The sequence below is a fragment of the Sturnira hondurensis genome, unplaced genomic scaffold, assembly GCF_014824575.4.
Source record: "Sturnira hondurensis isolate 20B ecotype Veracruz unplaced genomic scaffold, ASM1482457v3 Scaffold0006496, whole genome shotgun sequence".
Taxonomy (NCBI): Eukaryota; Metazoa; Chordata; class Mammalia; order Chiroptera; family Phyllostomidae; genus Sturnira; species Sturnira hondurensis.
In genome coordinates this window covers 11065837-11085620 of record NW_028079127.1, presented here as the reverse complement: position 1 = coordinate 11085620, position 19784 = coordinate 11065837, and the positions used below count along the sequence as shown (strand labels likewise).

Sequence of the window (19784 nt, the reverse complement as noted above, 5' to 3'; positions counted from 1 at the left end):
GAATTCGTGTGCGGAGACCCGTTACGCCCTGAGGATTTCTTTACACACTTGTTTTGCCTGACCTCAGATTTTGAGGCCTTGGCCCAGGTCTGGTCCGATGCATACGGGATGGGCTTTGGAGAAATTCAAGGAGCGTAGAGTTAACTTTTCCTGCGATCAGAGCCAGTTTCGTAGCAGAGATCCACCTACTCTGGTCAAGGTCCGAGCAGCCCCTTGAAAGGTGTTAGGAGGGCTCCTTACCTTTTAACTCCAGACAAACGTTTTTAAGTTGGGGTCCAAACATGAGCTTTTGGAGGTTGACAAATGATGTAAAATAAAATCTGAAATTCTGCGTAGGTCCTTTGGGACAGAGGATTCTCAGTTTTCATGAAATAGCTTCCCAAAAAGGTCTAGGAGACTAATGACTTAATGTATCTGGGGGACAATTGGGAGCCGTTTGGAGAGCGGTAAATTTTACTGGAAAAAAAAAAAAAGAAAGAAACCCCTCCGTAAAATGCACCAATATTCCTTTCCTGGCCACTTTTTTCGTTCTCTCAAGGAAAAAAATAAAAATAAAAAACCAACCTGGTTAGGACCCGAGGGAGGGAGAGCAGAGAGAGGAAGGCTCAGAAAACGGTTCCCAGTGGAGAAAAAAAACTTATAAAAAGCAGTGTCCTCAGTGTGTGAACTAATTGAGCTTTGTGGTACACCTGGCTCTGTGAGAAGGACCTTCTTTCTTCTTAGTCTCACTATTCTTGTTGCTTACCTATCAAAGTGAAGGTGTGCTTCTTCTTGAAAGTTACTGATGTTTTCCGCCAGTAACTGTGCTTCAAGATCAAGGGGGGCCCCCACAACTGGGGGCTGTGCTTCAAGATCAAGGAGGAAAGAGTCGAAAAAGGAATCAATGTTGTGTACACAGGAGAACTTTGCAAAATGTGACAAGAATAATTATATCAACCCAAAAGAAAAAATGTCCACATTAATACTGTTGAAGTATTTAAAATAAGTTTACCATTTCCCTACAGCAGAACTCCTGATCTTGGGTTCTAAACAGTAAATTCTTAAATTTGAGAAATGTTTTTAAAAAGAGTTCTTTTTAAAAAAATTATAACTCATCTTTGAAAAAGAAGATGCTCCTGCTGACAAATAAATATTCATTTACTTTAAAAAATGAAGATAATATATAAGCAGTAAACATACACACAATCTAGATAAAGTATAATGTTCAAAGTCTTGAAGAAACAATAATGTTTCAAAGACAAGTGTAAGTTAATCTACTTAATGCTTAGGAATTTCAAAAGAAACATCAGGGTTTTAGAAACATCACCCTTTTAAAAAAAGATTTAACCATTAATATAAAAGAAAGCTGCCAAGAAGTAATGATGACTTAGAAATTAAATGGTAGTATATCATTTAGGAGGTGGTATTAAAAATTGATGAAACATTGCTAATTTAAGATAGTGGTTCAGTCACTAATAAACTGCAGGCACGTATATGAGTAAATGGCTCATCTCTAATCAAGACATTGAAAAGTCAGAATTTACTTCCAAAAGGCTGTTTCCCAGTTTTGAAGGATCTGGCAGGGGAAGTAAATTGGGATCATTAGATATAGATTTTCAAGTGATTTGGATGCAGTCATAATGCTTTATGTAATACTCCAATTTTCTTTATTACTTTTTGTTACAAAAAATCTGTTTTTTTCCAGTGCCAGTTCAGATCCTAGCAACCATTGTTTTGAAGACATATCTGGACAAAATAACATGCTATAAAGTTATTCAAGAAAAGACAGAACTGAAGAAAGATCTGTTTTTGTTACTGGAAATAATGAATAACATCCCAGTTTAGCCAAGGTTCCCTCAGCCAAAGCAGTATATATCTGTTTATCCAAATTGTAATTGCTTTGTAGCATTTATAGAATGTAAGTTTGTTCTTTTACAGTAATCATTCTACTTTTGGGCAATTTAAATGCTCAATTTGGAAATTCTCATAAGCATTAGTGATGGAAATATTCAATGTGACTAAAACACTGTGTCGGAATCCAGTATGTAAGCAGAATGTTTCCATAGTGCCTGTGCTGTGAGGCAATACCCATCGCCCATCCCTCTTGCATTTTGGCTGCCTACTTGTCTTTTTTTCTTACCTTACCTCTTTATTGAAGGCGCATTTCTCACCCATTCCCTTGTTATGGAATGTCTGGGTTCCCTACATGCATGGATCCTAATCACCCAACGTTCTCTTCTTCATGACCCACTACCACAAGAAACTGTAGGAAATCACTTCACAGAAAAAGGAGAACAAGGATTTTCTCCCCCCTTTGATTTTGCTGTTTTTAATTACAGTGCAAGACAGGGAAAGGGGGAAATGTTGCAATATACTTGTATAACTTCTTAAGCCATAGACTACTAAAGAAGGTAGTGTGTCTGAATTTGATCTTTGACTAATAATTTCTTTAAGATATCTTTGAGTCCTGTTCAACCTGTTTATGTTTTGAATCATATTCTTAGTATCTAGTAATCACTATATCCAGTCATGTAATATAGTATTCAAGTCAACTAATTAGACACAAGGCAATGATGTGCTCCGTGAAGTCACCATAGTAGGTCTAAGTTTGGCATCAGCCTCCTCTTGCTGCTATTCCCATCACGGCATTACTTCTTTGTGACTTGTAGACTTTGATCCTTAACTCTAACTGCACTTTAGAATCACTGGGGGAAATTTAAAGAGAAATTCTCTTGCCTGGGTCCAGCCCTCAGAGATTGAGACTTGGTCTCGAGTGGGTTGGGGGCATTCATGTTTTTTAAACAGTTCTGGAAGTGATTTTATGTGTAGAAGGAGTCAAAATCACTGGCTTAGAAAATGTACTTACCTATTTTGCAAGAAAAGTAAAATAACCAAAAGGATTCATCATGATTAATGTTTGTGTTTTTAGGTCAAAAGATGTTACCAATGCTACTGAATAGAATAAAAGGAGGGACTCGAAATTCTAAAGGACTAGAGAAAGTCACTTAAAATTACAGTTCATTCTTGAACAGCACGGTTCAAAATGAATGGGTCCATTTACGTGTGGATTTTTTTCAATAAATATAGTAATTGTATTTTCTCTTCCTTATGATTTTCATAATAACATTTTCTTTTCTCTAGCTTACTTTCTTGCAAGAATACAGTACACATAATCAAGTGTTTATGTTACTGGTAAGGCTTCCAGTCAACAGCAGGCTAGTAGTCAAGTTTTGGGGGAGTCAAATGTTATACATAGATTTCCCTTTTTAATTTTCAAGAGATTGTGGAAGACAGTAACAAAGGGGCATGCGCCAAAAATCCACACCCAGGGACATGCTCATTAATTTTAGAGAGAGAGGAAGGGAGAGAGAGTGTGAGAGAGACACATCTATGGGAAACGTCAATAGGTTGCCTCCCATATGTGCCCTGATCAAAGATCAAACCTGCAATCTAACTAGGTGCCCTGACTGGCAATCGAACCTACAGCCTTTTTTTGGTGTACAGGACGGTGCTCCAAACCAACTGAGCCACCCAGCCAGGGCTATACCCGGATTTTTGACTATGCAGAGTGTTGGTGCCCCAATCCCATGTTATTGAAAGATCAAGTGTAGTGTAGAAATGATAGTTTTGTTTTTATTTTTTTAATATTTTATTTATTTTTAGAGAGGGGAAGGGAGGGAGAACGAGAGGGAGAGAAACATCAACGTGTGGTTGCCTGTCATGCACTCCCTACTGGGGACCTGGCCCACAACCCAGGCATGTGCTCCAACTGGGAATCGAACCAGCGACCCTTTGGTTAGCAGGCCGACAACACTCAATCCACTGAGCTACACCAGCCAGGGCTAGAAATGGTAATTTTAAATTGATTAAGTATAAATTAAATGAACTTAACGCAGTTCCAGACATTTGCTTTTGCATCAATATATACATTTGGTGGCAAAGGAAAGGTGAATTTTTAAAACCAGCCTCTTATATGTGGAACGAAGGAGAGTGGATGATTAGAAACTATATATTTCATTTTTTGCTTTGAGTCTTTGCTTTCTCTGATGTGAAAGACCTAGAAACAAAGGACAAAAGTCTGTCTGAGGAACCAGTACTATAAAAGTGAGAGAAGTGCATTGATGAGAAGGAAAACTTGGGGGGAATTAGCAGAGGCTTTAAACTTTAAGCATAGCCACTGACTTGGTGTACCCAGCTGGAGGGCATTGCGGTTTGCGGGCAGCTTTTTGGTGTTCTTCCATCCATGTGGGAGTGTCCCGCCCCTCCCTGCCACAGACAGTCCCGGGATGGACGGTGTATCCCAGTACGGTTCATGGTTCATTTCGTAACTCCATCCTTGAAGCAAATGCTCAGTGCGATACGCTTTGAGCTCTGTGGGAGTCTGCCATCTCGAAACTAAGTAGTAAAAGGCTAAGCTGAATCATGACAACTTCTCTACAGTCTTTGTTTCTCCGTGAAAACATGGCTTTTATAGTTTTTCCTCGGATGACGACATTAAGTAGTTTTTAGTAAGTAAATAAAATTCAATTCTTACACATCTATTATGATCAAAGAACTGGGCAAGAAACAGGAGGACATACAAAAATGAGTTCCGTCACTAACAAATACGTGTTGGATACCTACTCTGTGAAATGAATGCTTCTAGGTTCAGGCACTGGGATAGAGATCAATAGAAAGCCTCTCCATCATGCAGTTCACATTTCGGTGCAGGGTGACAGACAAGAAGTAGGTTTATAACGTAATGTCATGTAAGGATACATATGTAAAGCAAATTCAAGCAGCATAAGGGTATAGACAATGATGGAAGAAGCAAGGACTGCTGTTTGCATTGGTTGGGCAGGGAAGCTGTCTCTGATGGAGTGACATTTGCACAGAGACCTAAGGAACCTAAGGAGATGAGCAGAGCTCTAAAGAACCTGAAGGAATGAGTCATGAGGATGAGTTCCACAGGCTGAGGGAACAGCCAGTGCAAAGGCCCTGAGGCAAGTGACTGCCAGGCTTGTGTGAGGAACTGTGAAGTAGGACCACAGGGAGCAAACTGGAAATTAGGGCCTTACAAAATATGTTGGCAAACTAACATTAAGCAGGATGGAGATATAGTTGGACTTAGATTTTAAAAATATATACTGTATTTTTTGGACTATAAGACGCACCCCCCCCCACCCATTATTCCTCCCCTGCCCTAATTTGGGAGGAATAATGGTTGTTAATGCCGCTGTTGAGTTCTATTTACATTTACATTGGTGAAATATCATGTTATTTATGTTATTAAATATTTTACCACATTTTTTGCTTCAAATTTTTCCCATTTTCCTCCTCTAAAACCCAGATGCATCTTATGGTCTGAAAAATACAGTAAATGATTCCTCTGGCTGCTGAGTTGAGAACAGAATTTGTGTATGTATGCATGTAATGCACATATGTTCACACATGAGTATGTGCACATGTCACTTGTGCAGGTGAGAGATGCAGAGGCAAGACTGGCAACAGGGAGTCCGGAAGCACCGGGAAAAGATGACGGTGAGTTAGATCGGGGGTAGTCGGTGAAGTTCACTAATGGATTACATGTAAGGAATGAAGCTAAGAGGAGGTGGCGATGAGTCCTAAGGCCTGTGACAAGCACAGCTTGGTGAAGGGAGGTGTTTTTGCTGGATGGGAAAACTAGAGGAGAGTAGGTTTGGAGGCGCATGGCTGGAAAGTAAGCATTGGGGTTTAGGTATGCCTAATGTACCTACAAGTGTGGGTGAATTCATGAGGTTCCTCCCTCGTGAGATCACTATATAACATATAGGAAACACAGATAACCATCAAACAAGGTACAATGTCAAGTTCTACAGGCAGGTACGAAGAGTATGATATGCACATCTAGACAGGAAATGTTAGGGGTCCAGACAGCTTCATGAGGAATGAAACATTTGCATGGTTTTGAGAATGAGCAGAATTTTCATCTTGGCAGGAAAAGTGGGGGGGGGTGGGTAGGAAGAGAACATCGAGGAAGAGGAAATGCCAGAAGTGAAGCTGTGGTCTTTGTGAGGATGGGGTGTTTGGCGGGGGCGGGGGGGGGGGATCAGCAGGTAAGACTGGTGTGGGCACAAAGAGCAGAGTTTGGGGGGTAAGGCAGGAGGGTGAATTGCAGTCAATAGTGCAGAAGCCCTCGACAGCCAGGATGGGTTTGGTGGGCACTGCGAAGCCGCGGTGGGAAGAATAAGGTTCTCCTGCCTCCTGCCTCCTGCCTGCTGCCCAAGGTGTTTACATCCTAATCACCGGAACCTGTGACAAGGCTATGTGGCAAAGGGGAATTAAAGTTGCCCATGGAGTTAAGGTTGCTAATCAGTTGATGTTAAATTAGGGACATTATCCTGGTGGGTCCAGTGTAATCACAAGGCTCCTTAAATGTGCCAGAGAAGAGTCGTGTGATTTGAGAAAGACTCAGTGGGCCATTGCTAGTTTTGAATACAGAGGGGGCCGTGAGCCAGCAGTGCAGGCAGCTGCCATTTCTAAGGAAGCCAGAAAAGGCAAGAAAATGGGTTCTCCCTTGCAGCCCCCAGAAAAGAATGCAGTCCGGCTGGGGGTGGTTTTAGCCTCGTGAGGCCCACTTACGTCTGAGTTCTTACCCCCAGAATTTGAAATAATAAATCTGTATTGTTTTAAGCCACTAAGTTTGTTGCAGCAGCAATAGGAAATCGTAGGGAAGCCATGAAAGATTTTGAGAAAGTGAGTAATATGATTGGGTATCTCAGGACTCGGTCAGAATGTGTTAATGATCCGTCGGTACTTATCCGTCGGTATTACGGCTCTTCAGACACAGTCGGATCTGCAGACTTCGGAGGCCCTCCTGTCTGAGGTCACTCATCACTGTCCTCCCTGACCTCCATCTGACCTCCCTTTGTGGATATCATTTCTGAAGGTCTCAATTATTTGTAAGATACCTTCAAATCATGTGTTTTAAACGCTAACCAGACACTTTTTACTTTGACAGAAGTGATTTGTGATGTTACGATATATTTTAGCAAGAATTTGGAGAAAATGCATTTATTTTATCATGGACTTGTTCTGAACCGCTCATCTGACTGACGCCGTGGACCTCCTGGACTTCCAAACCTAGTGTGATGTCCACTCATTGGTTACAGTCTAACTGTGACAGCCGCAGATAGTGACATTGTATCTCATTAGAGAAAATTAACTCCTAAATCCTAAAAGTTTAATCCACTTTTTTCTTTGTAATAAATATATTTATATAATTGTTTATATCAGGACAACAGTATTTTAAAACAGTTTTTGAGAACAGAAAACCAAACAATAATACTGCTCAGTGGAAGCTAAATCTTTGATTCTGATCATAATTACCTAATGTTTTCTCTATTACAAGGGTAAAAATGACAACCCAATTCATCTTTATGTCTCCAAAACATGCTTCTACTCTGGAATCTTTTGTTTCTATCGATGATACCATCATTCTCTCATATTACTACTTTTTTTAAAGTTTCACTGCCACTATCCTAGTCCAGGCCATTATTTTTCGCTTCAATTATTACAGTATGATTTTGCTAATCTCCTTATATCTGGTCTATTTCTTCCTCTAAGAGAGTAGTTCTCAAAGTGCACTCACTGGACCAGCAGCATCGGTGTCATCTGTGAACTTGTTAGAAATGCATGTTCTCAAGTCCCACGTTAGACCCACCAGATCAGAAGCTCCACTCCAGTTTCTGAGTTAGAAGTTCTTTCTTGGAGTTCAAGAATATAAACAGTAAAAGTGTATAACTACCAAGCTAATACAGCCAGAAAAAAAAAAGGCCATCCAAAAAACAAAAAAAGGCAAAAAAATAGAGAGAAAGGAATGTAGACAGATAGAACAAATAAAAAATACTAATAAGATAAATTTAAACCCAGATTTTGAAGTAATTATATTAAGTGTAAATGGACTAACTCTTCTATTTAGAAGGTAGAGATTGCAGACTGGGGAAAAAAACACAAACCCAAATGCATGTTGTTTTCAAGAGTCGCACATAAAACATAGGACAGATAAAGGTTGAAAGTTAAAAGATTAAAAAAATGCACACTGTGCAAATGCTATCAAAAATACATTAAAAAGAAAGAAAAGCTGTAGTACCTGTGTTATATGAAACACAATAGACTTTGAAGTAAAAAAAGTGTGTTACTAAAGATAAAAAGGGATATTTCATAACTATAAAAAAGTTAATTCAGCAGAGTATCACAATTCTATATTGATATGTACCTAAAAAATGGAACCTTAAAATATGTAAAAAAAATTAAAGCAGCTCAAAGGAGAAATATATAAGTTTATCAGGATGAGAGAGTTTAACACACTTCTATTGGAGATTGATATACAGTCGTACAAGAGTAATGGCAGTACATACCTAACAGAACTGAATAACATATTTAACAACTGACCCAGCTGACATGTATAAATTAGGTGCCCAGGTAACATTTACAAAAACTGATCATGTTCTGAGCCACAAGGCAAATCTCAACAAATTTCAAAGTGGTGAAATAATAAAGATTATATCCTCAGTGAAATTACAATAGAAATTATTAAATTTTACTGAAAGACAAGATACAGGAAATTCATCAAGGAAAGAATTAACTTTTGAATAAATGGTGCTTGAAGGATTATTTCTTCGTAAAAAATAAATTTGATACTTTACATTCATAACAATAAATTCCAAATGGAAAAGAAACCTAAGTGTGAAAAGGGAACTGTGAAACTTGTAGGAGACAGCACATTCTTATGACATAGGCTTAAGAAATATTTTCTTAAATGAGGCTTAAGGAACAAATCATAACAGGAAAAAGACTGATACCTTTGAGTACATTAAAGTAACAATCTCTATATGAATGAAATTATTGTAAACAGTGGAAATGTAAGCCACAGAGTAATACAAGATAGTGGCAAAATAAGTAATCAACAAACAATTATTCAGCATTTATGAAAATGTCTACAAATTCTTGTGAAAATGACATGATATAATGGGGAAATGAGCAAAGGATGTGTACAAGCAATTCCTAAGAGAAACTCAAATGGCTAATAAATGTGAAGTGACACTCAATCCCAACAATCTCAGGGGAATTGAAGTGACAACAATAATGGAATACTATTCACAACCATTCACAACTATTCACAACCATTAGTGGCAAAACTTAATATGTTTCATGAGACCAAGTGTGGGTAAAGATTCAAGGAATGGTAAGGCTGACTCTGCCGCAAGATTCGTTCACCCCCTTAGGAAAATAATCAAACACACTGTGTGTAACTGAAGCTGTGCCACCTGGCAACTGAGTGATTTCAATATGGGTACCCTAAACAAACCTCTTACACATGTCCAAGGATACATGAGAATTTTTATTGCAGAACTGTTTGTAGCAGTGAAAAGTACAAATGACCTAATAGATTTGATTAAAACCCTGGATGGGATGCTTTAACAGGAACCTGATAACAGTGACCTAACCAGAGCAGGTACTAGTTTTATTTTTTTCCTTTCATAAATGCCTGAGCTTGTAAGCAGTTTGCAGAGCTGTGCCATTCTGACTAGGAAGGTCATCCAAAGACCCACGTTCCTGCTGCCTTGTTGCTTTACCATCCCTTAACGTGTTTTTCCTAAGTTGATCATGTCTGTATTTTAGGTGGTAGGGAGGGGGAAAGGAGAACACAGAAGGCAGGTAGCTTCCTTTTATAAAAAAGAAAATACTGAGAGATCATTCACATATACAGTTTTCCTTTTAACATGCATATTTTTAGTACATTCACAATGTTTTACAATCATTGTCTGATTCCAGAATATTTTTGTCACTCCCGAGAGAAATATCATGTATTACTAGTACTCACTCCACACTCCTTCAACTTGGTTGTGGTATATAATACTTTTTGTATGTTCCTAGGTTTGGTTTACTAGCATTTTGGTGGGGATTTTTACATCTGTGTTCATAGGTATGTTGGTTTGTAGTTTTCTTATGGTATCTTTGTTTTGGGGATCACGGTAATAACATAAGTTGGGAAGTGTTCCCCCCCTCTTTCTTATACCATGATTGAAAGGGATGTATTCCAGGAATGGAAGGTTAGTTCAAATGCTAAAATCAATCAATGCAATACATCATGTGACTAGACTAAAACACAGAATCATATGGTTATCTCAGTGGATGCAGAAAAAATATTTGACAAAATCTTTTCATGATTTTAAAAAAATCAATACTCTAGGAATAGAAGGGAACTTTCTCAACCTGAAAGAGGGCAACTGTGAAAAACCCACAGCTAGTATTATACTTAATGATGACAGACTGAAAGCTTTCCCCCTAAAATTAGGCACAAGATGAGGATACCTGCTCTGGCCACTCTCATTCAACATTGTACTGGAGGTTATAAATAGGGCAATTAGGCAAAGAAAAAAAAGAGAGAGAGAGAGAGAGAGGGAGGAGAGCCAAATTGGAAGAGAGAAATAAAGCTATTCTTGTTCACAAATAACGTGATCCTGTATGTAGAAACTTCTAAAGAATACAGCCCCCAGAAAAACCCCCACCTATCAGAGTTAACACTTTCAGCAAAGGTTGCAGAATACAAGATCAACATAAAAAATTATTGTATTTTATACACTAGCAATAAACGATCATATTAAGAACACAATTCTACTTGCAAGAGTATCAAAAAATAAAATATTTAGGAATAAATTTCACAAATTTAACCAAAGAGCATAAGACTTATAACCTGAAAACTATAAAACACTATTAAAAGAAATTTTAAAAACCTAAATAAGTGAGAAGATATTCTTTGTGGATTAGAAGTCTTCGACTGCAAATATGGCCAACACAACCCAAACTGATCTACAGATTCTTCTTTTTTTATGCAGAGGTAGGTTATTTTTTAAAAAAATTATTGATTGATTTTAGAGAGAGAGGAAGGGAGAGAAATAGAGAAACATCAATTTGCCATTCTTGATGAATGCACTCATTTGTGCGTTCATCAGTTGATTCGTGTATGTGCCCTGACCAGGGATCAAACCCACAATCTTGGTGTATTGAGAAGACACTAACCAACTGAGGTGCCTGGCTAAGGCAGATCTACAGATTCTTTATAATTCCCATCAAAAACTCAAAAGGTTTTTTTTGCAGAAATTGACAAGCAGACCCTGAAATTCATACAGAAATGCAAAAGACCCATGATAGCCAAAACAATATTGAAAAAAGAGAACAAAATTGGAAGACATACTTTCCAATTTTAAAACTTACTAGAAAGCCACAGTAGTAAAGACTGAGAGGTACTGGCATACGGATACACATAACAGTCTATGGAACAGAATTGAGAGTCCAGAAATAAGCCGATAATGCTTGAAAAGCTATATTCAAATGCGAAGAATGAAATTGGACTTCTACTTCATGCTGTATACAAAAACTAACTCAAAATGGATCAGAAAGCTAAATATAAATATAAGAGCTAAAACTATAAAGCTCTCGGAATAAACATAGATGTAAATTTTTATAACTTTGAATTAGACACAGTTTCTTAACTAGGACATAAAAACAAGCAACCAAAGGAAAAATAAGCAAGTGGACTTAAAACTTAAAAACAAATTTGTGCTTCAAAGAACACAATCAAGATAGTGACAAGACAACCACAGAATGAGAGAAAATATTTTCAAATATACCTGACGAGGGTAAAATATCTAGACTATATAAAGAATTTTTATAATTCAACAACAATAATAACAAAAATGCAAATAACCCAATTCAGAAATAAGCAAAAGGTGGGAATAGATATATTTCCACAGAAGGCAGACAAGTAGCCAATAAGCACATGAAAATATGTTCAAAATTATTAGTCAATAGGGAAATACAAATCAAAACCAAAATTAGGTACCACTTCCAACCCATTGGAATGACTAGTTTAAAAAAAAAGAAGACTGTAACAAGTGTTGAAAATGTGGAGAAACTGGAACCACATACATTGCTGGTGAAAATGTGGAAGATGCAGCCACTTTGGAGAACCATGAACAGCTTCTTTAACGGTTGGATGCAACAGCATGAACAGCAGTTCAATGAAGAATGACAACAAACTAGACACATGAAAAATATATACAACCTCACTAGTATCCAAAGAAATATTAATGAATGTAAAATTGAGATACTCTTCCTGCCTGTCAAGTAGAGAAATACTACACTGGGAAAGACAGGAGGTCCTGGGCCATCTCATGCACTGCTGGTGGGAGCGGATTGTCAGGGAACAACCGGAAGTACATACCAAAATCCTGAAAAATACATATATTATTTTGCTGGAGCTGCTGTAACCAAATGCTATAAATTGGGTGGCTTATTTAAGTCAAGAAAAATTGTGGTTTTTTTACAGTTCTGAAGAATGGAAGTTTAAAATCAAGGAGTCAGAGGGGCCATTCTTCTCCTAAAGGCTCTAGAAAAAACTCTTGCCTCTTTCTGGGCAACAGTGGTTGCGTGTGATCCCTGGCTTTCCTGAATTGGGGGCTGCATCGCTCCAATTTCTTCCTCCTTCATGTGGCCAATATTTTAGATACTATTGTCAGCCTTTGATGGAATATGAGGACTTAGCTCTCTTACAACATTTTAATCCATCCCATTTTTATGTCTGTGTGTTCTTTGCATTTCCCTCTCCTCGTATAAAGGCAGCAGTCACTGGATTTAGGGTCCACCCAAATCTACGGTGACCTCGTCTTAACTAATCATATCTATAAAGACCCTATTTTCAAATGAGGCCATATTCTGAGGTCCTGAGTAGACATGAATTGGGGGGAAGACGTTATTTGTCCTGGCACAATATTGTGGGGGTGACTTTCCTCGCAAGTCCCCCCAGCCGCTGCAGATGAAACTAATCATGACCGAGATATGATGTGATCTGTTGGGAGGAGAAGTGGCCATTTTCCCAGAGGAAAAAGGCTATGAGCAGTGTCCAGTTTCTCAGGGGAAAAAGGCCAGCTGCGGCCAGTTTCTCCAAGGAGAAAAAGGCCTCGAGCCCCCACTTCCAGGGCTTTTATTGGGTTCTAATATAGAGGAATACAGGGCAGCAAGGATCAAACAGTAGATAACATTTCAAAGAAATCTGAGGGTTTAGTATGAGTCAGAGTCTGTCAGGAACAGAGTTTTAGGGTCTCTTGCTTGAACCCTTAACCTATGAATGAAAGCACTCTTAGCAGAGCAGATTTCACAGGTTTATCAGGAAGTCTTTGTTGTGCCAGATTTCCCCCCAAGGACAGCTCTAGCAAGGCAAAGAGCTGCACTCCTCCCCAACAGGTATTCGGGCTTAAGGGCATTAGAGCCAGGAAGCACTTCTCCCAGAGAACATGGGGACTCGGCAATGTCAAAGAGTCCATTGCTCTTTGTTGCAGCCCCCCCACCCTGCCGTCCTTCCATGAAGGCCTCCCAAGTGATCTAGTCTGGCTTAGGTTGTCCCCCCCACTCCCCGCTGTGAGGGGTCTTACCCATCATTGACTTCTGACCAAGCTTTGGGGGCAGGGAGAGGAAACTGAGGCAGCCTTTGCTACCAGAGACAAGCTTTGTCTCAGCTCGCATTCCAGAGGTCGTCCCTTGCCCTTAGCCACAAGGGGTCAAGATACAATTCCTAAAACCAGGCAGAGCGGTCTGCAACACAATATGCATACTCTTAGTCAGAAAAACTATTTTTGGTAAGACATCATAGGAAAAAATGATGGAATTGTTGGAAGATGTGGCTATAAATGTATTACTTGCAACACCATTAAAAGTTCCAAACTATCTGAGACAACCTAAATGTTTAATTATATAGTACTGGTTGAAGGAATTGACATCAACATACATTTATATGATGAAATATTATGTTAAATTATATTGTGTATTTTTTGACAAAAAGGATGTTTCGGCTTTCTTATTGACAAAAAGTAGGTTACAAAACAGTATGATTTCATATTGAAATAATGAAAAGTGTTTTGTATTTATGTAGTATATATCTACATGCATGCACCACTAATTTTTTAAATCAAATGTATTGGAGTATAATGGTCAATAGGGTTATGTAAGTTTCAAGCGTACGTTTCAATGATACATGATCTGTACATTGCATTGTGCGCTCACCACCCAGAGTCAGATGTTCCGTCACCATCTATTTATAACCCCCTTTACCTTTTACTATCTTCTCAGCCCTCTTCCCTCTAGTAACCATCATAGTGTTGTCTCTCTATGAGTTTCAGTTTTATTTCCCACACGAGTGAAATCATAGGGCTCTTGACTTATTTTGCTTAGCATGACATTCTCAAGATCCGTCCATGCTGTCGCAAATGGCAGTACTTCATCCTTCTCGTGGCTGAGTGGTGCTGCACTCTATGCATGTACCGCTTCTGTATTCATCCTCGTCTGAAGGCCGCTCCGGTCGTTGCCATGTCTTGGCCACTGAATAATGCTGCAGTGAATGTACATAGGGGCCCATATGTTTTTCATTTTTTTCAGGTAGATACCCAGAAGAGGGGTCTCTGGGTCATATGTTAACACTTAATTTTTTGAGGAGCCTCCACCCTGGCTTCCAGTTTATTTTTCCAGTAAAGATGGCTTACTTTTGTAATGAGAGAAAACCCAGAAAGGTCACTTTAAACTAAATCATCTGTGTAACTTACGGGGAAAGACTGAACAATACAGCTTAGACGATCAGCGTTTTGAAGATGAAGCTACCTCCTCGGTCTGCTGAGCTTCGTTTCAGCCGGCTTTGTCTCCCACGCCCACGTGATGTACTCAATGTCTGTCTTCCAGTTAATGTCAAACACTTTGACCTTCTGTGTGTTTTAACAGATATTTATTTGCTTTTGCAGAGCAGGAAGGGTAGAAAATTAAGAACACAAAGTTATGGCCTTAAAATATTGCCGTTTCAAAATTCCCCCTGGAGATATGCCGAGCATTTTCTAGGAGTGAAGGATTGTTTTTCTTTCTTTCTCCCCGCCCCCCAGAAACATAAGGTCAGATATGAGTCCTCAGCAAGTTTAGCTACCAAAGAAATGCTCTTCAAAAATACAAACTTAGAAGTAACAATGAGAAAATATACAGATAAAGTTAAAATAATTTCGAGCGAATACTTTTATCAATACTGTGCCAATAAATTTGAGACTGTTGGATGAAATGATGATGCCATAGAATAATACAAACTTCCAAACTAAATATAGTAGAGATTTTTAAATAGACCAATTACCATAGAGGAAGTGGAGAAAGTTCTCAGTAGAACTACTATTGGGACTCCTTTGTCCCAACCCCTTTTGCCACCTATAGACAAATGTTTTTAACTATTTTGAGTTTTTTCCTCTAGTATTTACCACCATGTTTCTAAACAGTGGGCTCCCTGGTCTATATATTTCAGATACTATTGTCAGCCTTTGGTGGAATATGAGGATTTAGCTTTCTCACAACATTCCAATCCACCCCAGTTTTCCTCCCTTCATCCTGTTAATATGGGCCTGTCATTATTTTTGGCTAAATTAACATTGAGTACTTAGCTTATTTTAACTATTGCTAATCTCTTATAACTTTTCATTTTTCTTGATCTAGTAATCATCCCCTTTTCATATTTTACTTTCCTATGTACTTTTATTTTTCCGAAATTGTCCCACAGAATTGTGAAATTCCTTTGTATACTGCTTTCCATATAGTTGTTTATAATAGGTAACCATTTTCTTGTACTTTTTCTCTTTAAAAAAATTTTCCTGGGACGTCCTGTCTTGGCTCCTTCGGCCGATTGGCCACGGAACTGGTTATGCCTTAGGCCTGCTGCGTTTTCTCCTCTTGTGTCCTCTTTCTTTGACCCCATGCCTTCCTCTTTCTTGGTTTATACCAGAAGTTTTCAACTGTTGTGCTGTAAGGATTTTTAAAACATGCAATACTTAGTCAGGGCACTGACCTCTTTTCGTTAGATTGTCAAATAAAAAAATGACACAGCCAACGGAATAGCCATCCAATGTGAATGAATCAAAGTTACATCTATTTTTTTGTCAGATTGGCAAAAAAATACTGTATTTTTTGGTGTGCTTCAGCATTTTAGTAATTAGTTTATGTGTGCCATGGGATGAGAAAGGTTGAAATTCGCTGGTTTATACCTGTGGTTTTTTTTCTGGAGTACATCCTCCAGTAGCTTCCTGAGAAAGAGTGCATGGGAAAGACAGCTTAGATCTTATGTATTGATTAGAGTTCTGTTTTTCAGAACAGAAACACACTATAATAGTTTAATCAAAATGCAATTTATTATTTGGTAGCGAGTGCCTATACATCAGTAAGGTCTATACCTCCAACATCATTCCTTATAAGAAAAATAAACAATCAGAAATTTTGTTCAAAGTTATATTCACTGAACTCAATATTTTTCATCTGCCAAAACTGGTCATAGGTTTCAAGTATCCCCAAGCACACTGCAGAATACTCTGGAGGGGTGGGTATCCTAGGATGAGAAAAACAGGCCTAGATTAGCAGCTGTGTATGAGGACAAGTTGGGGAAGGCGAAGGTGCATTGGGAGTGTGAATCATTTGCGAATGAAACTTATTTGCGTGTGGGGCCTGCTTCAGCCCATTAAACCCGCCATCATGTCTGAGTGGGTCAAGTAGCCCAGTACACAATGAATAATAGGGTCACTTGATGTTCCATGTACAGGCTCTCAGACCTCACTGGTGTTCAGTAACAAACCAGTGGTTTTTCAAAATGACAATAGTTTATTTGCTAAAGAAAGCATGGGTTTGCTTTATGCTATTGGGGCTCTCTGTGGGTACCCTGTGTCCTCCGATATGGCACAGACCCTTGGATGCTATTGGAGGCACTGGGCCACAGAGGTGAACCCAGAGCGCTTTCTGTAGCCTGGAGCGGCTGGAGCAGATTCTGCTGCTCGGGCTGCCACTGGAAGCTGGTAGTGTGAGTCACTAAATGATGGGTCAGAATAGCAGTCCCAAATATTGCTATATACTGGTGAAGCCATCTTTGGAAAATACACTCTGCCGCAAATAGGAAGTATCCATATTTATCATCACTACCTATCAGTCCTGGTTCTAGGGGACTTAGGGACAGAGTTTATTGGCCTCATACAGAGATGATGGTTGTAATATTTCATTGAATATGTATACATACACGCACACATTGGATTTATGTATCTTACAGTGCATAATACAATGCACAAAAAATATCCAAGTACATGCATGAGCATTTAACAAGCTCATTTTATTTCAGGTTCTATATGGCTATGAGAGGATTGAGATGGCCAATCCTCTCATGACCATATAGAGTTTACATTATGATTATAAGCCACCGAGCAAATTTTAATGTGTACTGTACTGCCACACTTGTTACAAATAATAACTATTGAGCTTCTTCCAGATTTAAACTTCTGGTTTTGGTCCGACTTCTGTTTAGAATTGACCTTTACATTTGGTAAAACAGTGTATTTTTATTTTGTAACTCTAAAGCTGGATGAACTATTTTCTCTTGAAAGTGGAATGTCATTTCAAACTTTTCTTGGCTTTAATGATATCACCAGCCTTTGGGGTCTGCTCAGATCCAGAAGGTAAGTGAATATTACTAACCTAACAAAATGCAGATGCAGTATTCACACACGTTAACACATTAGGACTAAAAGAGCACTGGCGGGTGGGTGGCAGGCTCCGCAGGAGGCAGTGAGCAGCTTCTCGGAGCAGCATGTAAGAGGAGAAGAACAGTGCTTTGGGGAGTGGTTTTGGGGAGTGGTAGTGGGGTAGTTTGGGCACTTTCCATCACCAGCCCATGGCCCCTGTGCCCTGGCACATTAGCGGACTCATTCTTTTAGGGCATATGTGCACGGAGCCTGTACACGGAGCCTCTGCACGTTGCGTTTCTTCTCAGAATATTGCTTTCCAAACCCATTCACTGAGAAGTGAACTCCACGAAGACACAAATCCCAAGTCATCTCTTCTGTGAGGTCTCTCAACTCCAAACTCCAAAGCCAAAATCTTCATTTCCTCTTTTGTAATCACAAAGCTCTTTGTGAATATGTCGCCATTCCTGCACTGCGTGCTCCTGGGAAGGGAGGAGGGAAAGCGGTAAGCAGCGAGTGATGGCTGGTCTTGTTTCCTGTCCAGTACTCACCAGTGGAGAGTGGTTTGTTGCCCAGATTATCATTTGTAAAAACCTGCCGTTCTAAGGGAAGAGAGCCATTAAACATGCAGATTCCTAGTCCTACTGAGTCAGACTGTCAGAGGTGGAGCTTTCTGACCAGCAACCCACTGGGGTTGCTGACCCACTGGGGTGCTCAGCCCAGGGAGCTCTCAGAAGAGCCCACTGTAGCTTCTCCTCTTCTTAGTTTTGCTCTTCATATTTTCTAGGCCATTTACTGTACCTTCAAATTCTACCACAAGATTATTTTCGTTTATCTTTCAGATATGGATATACATTCTGGGACCACCTGCCCTAGAACTTCTTTAGCTGATGTATAATTTCATAGTGTTTGTTCAATTAACCTCCATTCATAGGCTGTGTGTGTATACACGCCTATGTATGCAATTAAAGAAGTCTTGAAGCATGTGAGAAACATTGTGGAGTTTATAAATGGCTCAGTTACACAACCTATTCCACAGTGCTTTTCTGAAAAAACTGGAATTATCTTCTGGCAGGAGGGCCCCTTGTAGTACAGGCTTCCTCTGCTAGACGGGTGTTCTAGGGAAGCATCTGTAGCAGTGTACCAGCTGGCATCATTGTGAGAGGTTGTGTTTAGCTTCAGTAAATTTTTTGGAGGACTCTTTCAATGCTATTGCCCATTTCATGATGGGTGATATATGAGTGCACCTGCCCACACTGTGCTGAGTGTTCAGCAGTCTTTGACCAAAAAATGGCATGACCCCTGTGCCCCACTCTCCATACGCACCTGGTCTTGCCTGGTGCAACTTTTGCTTTGTTTTGTTTTCCTGGATAAAAAAAAGTCCTCAAAAGGCAATGTTTTGCTGATGTGGAAGAGGTGAAACAAGAAAAAAACAGCAGAAGCACTAAAAGGCATCAAAACTGATGAGTTCAAAAACTGTTTTGAGCAGTGGAAAAAATGTCTCAGTAGGTGTATTGCATCAAATGGAGAGTACTTTGAAGGTGACTGGAGTTTAAACATGTAAGAATAAATACAGTTATTTATAAATAGATTCCATTTTTTCTAAGTTACAAATGTAGCTGACAGGGAGATGTCTTACAGGATTTCAGAAAATGGAGGGATTTTGGTATAAAATGTAATTAGAACTATGTCCTAGTAGGTAATGTTTTAGGAACTCATTTTCTAACCAATTTTATTTTGGAAATTACTTCATCAGCCAACCCCCTTCAAATACTGTGTCTTTTGTTACTTTGCTTCCTATCCAAGTGAAGTCAAGAAAGAAACCGAAAAAAAAAAAGCCAGTTTCTCATTCTTGTATCTTAGATAATGCCTATCATAGAACCCGGTCCCCAGTGTTTAGTTAAATGGATCATGTGTTTTGTGCAGTGGTTTTTAAAAATGACTCAGGAAAGGAAGAAAGTGAATTCTGCCTACTCTACCCACATGATTGAAACGCAGTCCTCAAGACACTTATCACACAAAGACCCCACACAAGAAGAGTTCTGTTAAAATAGAAATCCACAGTGGTGGGGTGAAAAAGCATGCTATTATAAATCTTGACAAAACCTAAAATAAGATAATGGAAAATGAGTAATAACAAGTATGTAATCAAATATTCCACATCCTGTGGTGATAGTGACTTCCCTTCATAAACTCACTAGAAGCCTTGGCCTTAATATGTTCAGAATGGCCCAGCTGATCCCATCAACGTCACTCAGGAATGCAAAA

At 39.1% G+C, this 19784-nt stretch overlaps 1 protein-coding gene across 1 annotated transcript in view; it reads left to right on the top strand.

Moving 5' to 3' along the window:
* KCNMB4 (potassium calcium-activated channel subfamily M regulatory beta subunit 4) overlaps positions 1-19784 on the top strand; it is a 49612-nt gene that overhangs the window by 983 nt on the left and 28845 nt on the right. The gene's annotated exons all lie outside the window — the stretch shown is intronic.